Source organism: Carassius auratus, unplaced genomic scaffold (assembly GCF_003368295.1).
Source record: "Carassius auratus strain Wakin unplaced genomic scaffold, ASM336829v1 scaf_tig00057442, whole genome shotgun sequence".
Taxonomy (NCBI): domain Eukaryota; kingdom Metazoa; phylum Chordata; class Actinopteri; order Cypriniformes; family Cyprinidae; genus Carassius; species Carassius auratus.
Genome location: NW_020527407.1, coordinates 1 through 2,500, shown reverse-complemented (window position 1 = coordinate 2,500; position 2,500 = coordinate 1). Strand labels below are relative to the sequence as shown.

The window sequence follows — 2,500 nt, the reverse complement described above, 5'->3', positions numbered from 1 at the left end:
CTAAGTGAAAAATGTCCAAAAATCTTACAGCACCTGGTATTCCCAGGCGGTCTCCCATTCAAGTACTAACCAGGCCCAAACCTGCTTAGCTTCCGAGATCAGACGAGATCGGGCATAGCCAGGTTGGTTATGGCCGTAAGCGAAGTCTGCTGCAAAGAGAGGGCTATTTAAAGAACAGCCAATCTTATCGCCAGTACATTATATAAGTAGGAAAGAAAACCCAAAAGCTTAAAGCACCTGGTATTCCTAGGCAGTCTCTCATAAAAGTACTAACCAGACCTAAACCTGCTAAAGATTCAGAGATCGGGCATTGACTCTTTTTTTTTTTTTTTTATGAAAGATTATTATATAATTCGTGAAATTTTCCAAAAAGATTAAAGCACCTGGTATTCCCAGGCAGTCTCCCATCCATGTACTAACCAGGCCCAAACCTGCAAATATTCAGTGATCGGGCATTGACTCTATTTTTGGCAAAATTATTATATACTAAGTGAAAAATGTCCAAAAAGCTTACAGCACCTGGTATTCCGGCAGTCTCCCATCCAAGTACTAACCAGGCCCAAACCTGCTAAATTCAGAGATCGGGCATTGACTCTATTTTTTGGCAAAATTATTATATACTAAGTGAAAATGTCAAAAAGCTTACAGCACCTGGTATTCCCAGGCGGTCTCCCATCCAAGTACTAACCAGGCCCAAACCTGCTTAGCTTCCGAGATCAGACGAGATCGGGCATAGCCAGGTGTATGGCCGTAAGCGAAGACTGCTGCAAAGAGAGGGCTATTTAAAGACCGCCAATCTTATCGCCAGTACATTATATAAGTAGGAAAGAAACCCAAAAGCTTAAAGCACCTGGTATTCCTAGGCAGTCTCTCATCAAAGTACTAACCAGACCTAAACCTGCTAAGATTCAGAGATCGGGCATTGACTCTTTTTTTTTGGCAAAATTATTATATAATAAGTGAAAAATTTCCAAAAAATTAAAGCACCTGGTATTCCCAGGCAGTCTCCCATCCATGTACTAACCAGGCCCAAACCTGCTAATATTCAGAGATCGGGCATTGACTCTATTTTTTGGCAAAATTATTATATACTAAGTGAAAAATGTCAAAAAGCTTACAGCACCTGGTATTCCCAGGCAGTCTCCATCCAAGTACTAACCAGGCCCAAACCTGCTAAGATTCAGAGATCGGGCATTGACTCTTTTTTTTGCAAAATTATTATTTATAAGATTGGAAAAATTTTCCAAAAGCTTAAAGCACCTGGTATTCCCAGGCAGTCTCCCATCCATGTACTAACCAGGCCCAAACCTGCTAATATTCAGAGATCGGGCATTGACTCTATTTTTTGGCAAAATTATTATATACTAAGTGAAAAATTTCCAAAAAGCTTACAGCACCTGGTATTCCCAGGCGGTCTCCATCCAAGTACTAACCAGGCCCAAACCTGCTTAGCTTCCGAGATCAGACGAGATCGGGCATAGCCAGGTTGGTATGGCCGTAAGCGAAGACTGCTGCAAAGAGAGGGCTATTTAAAGACCAGCCAATCTTATCGCCAGTACATTATATAAGTAGGAAAGAAAACCCAAAAGCTTAAAGCACCTGGTATTCCTAGGCAGTCTCTCATCCAAGTACTAACCAGACCTAAACCTGCTAAGATTCAGAGATCGGGCATTGACTCTTTTTTTTGGCAAAATTATTATATAATTCGTGAAAATTTCCAAAAAGTTAAAGCACCTGGTATTCCCAGGCAGTCTCCCATCCATGTACTAACCAGGCCCAAACCTGCTAATATTCAGAGATCGGCATTGACTCTATTTTTGGCAAAATTATTATATACTAAGTGAAAAATTTCCAAAAAGCTTACAGCACCTGGTATTCCCAGGCGGTCTCCCATCCAAGTACTAACCAGGCCCAAACCTGCTTAGCTTCCGAGATCAGACGAGATCGGGCATAGCCAGGTTGGTATGGCCGTAAGCGAAGACTGCTGCAAAGAGAGGGCTATTTAAAGACCAGCCAATCTAATCGCCAGTACATTATATAAGTAGGAAAGAAAACCCAAAAGCTTAAAGCACCTGGTATTCCTAGGCAGTCTCTCATCCAAGTACTAACCAGACCTAAACCTGCTAAGATTCAGAGATCGGGCATTGACTCTTTTTTTTTTTTTTATGAAAGATTATTATATAATTCGTGAAATTTTCCAAAAATATTAAAGCACCTGGTATTCCCAGGCAGTCTCCCACCATGTACTAACCAGGCCCAAACCTGCAAATATTCAGTGCGGGCATTGACTCTATTTTTTTGGCAAAATTATTATTACTAAGTGAAAAATGTCCAAAAAGCTTACAGCACCTGGTATTCCAGGCAGTCTCCCATCCATGTACTAACCAGGCCCAAACCTGCAAATATTCAGAGATCGGGCATTGACTCTATTTTTTGGCAAAATTATTATATACTAAGTGAAAAATTTCCAAAAAGCTTACAGCACCTGGTATTCCCAGGC

At 41.0% G+C, this 2,500-nt stretch overlaps 4 non-coding genes across 4 annotated transcripts; all 4 read right to left on the bottom strand.

The window, feature by feature from the left end:
- Positions 1-21: 21 nt before the first annotated feature.
- LOC113090626 (5S ribosomal RNA) lies at positions 22-141 on the bottom strand. Its single transcript, XR_003287219.1, has one exon. It is a non-coding gene; the product is annotated as a 5S ribosomal RNA (ribosomal RNA).
- A 498-nt stretch (positions 142-639) lies between these two features.
- LOC113090627 (5S ribosomal RNA) lies at positions 640-756 on the bottom strand. The gene has a single exon (XR_003287220.1). It is a non-coding gene; the product is annotated as a 5S ribosomal RNA (ribosomal RNA).
- A 629-nt stretch (positions 757-1,385) lies between these two features.
- On the bottom strand, positions 1,386-1,503 carry LOC113090622 (5S ribosomal RNA). Its single transcript, XR_003287215.1, has one exon. It is a non-coding gene; the product is annotated as a 5S ribosomal RNA (ribosomal RNA).
- A 354-nt stretch (positions 1,504-1,857) lies between these two features.
- On the bottom strand, positions 1,858-1,976 carry LOC113090612 (5S ribosomal RNA). Its single transcript, XR_003287205.1, has one exon. It is a non-coding gene; the product is annotated as a 5S ribosomal RNA (ribosomal RNA).
- Positions 1,977-2,500: the final 524 nt, after the last annotated feature.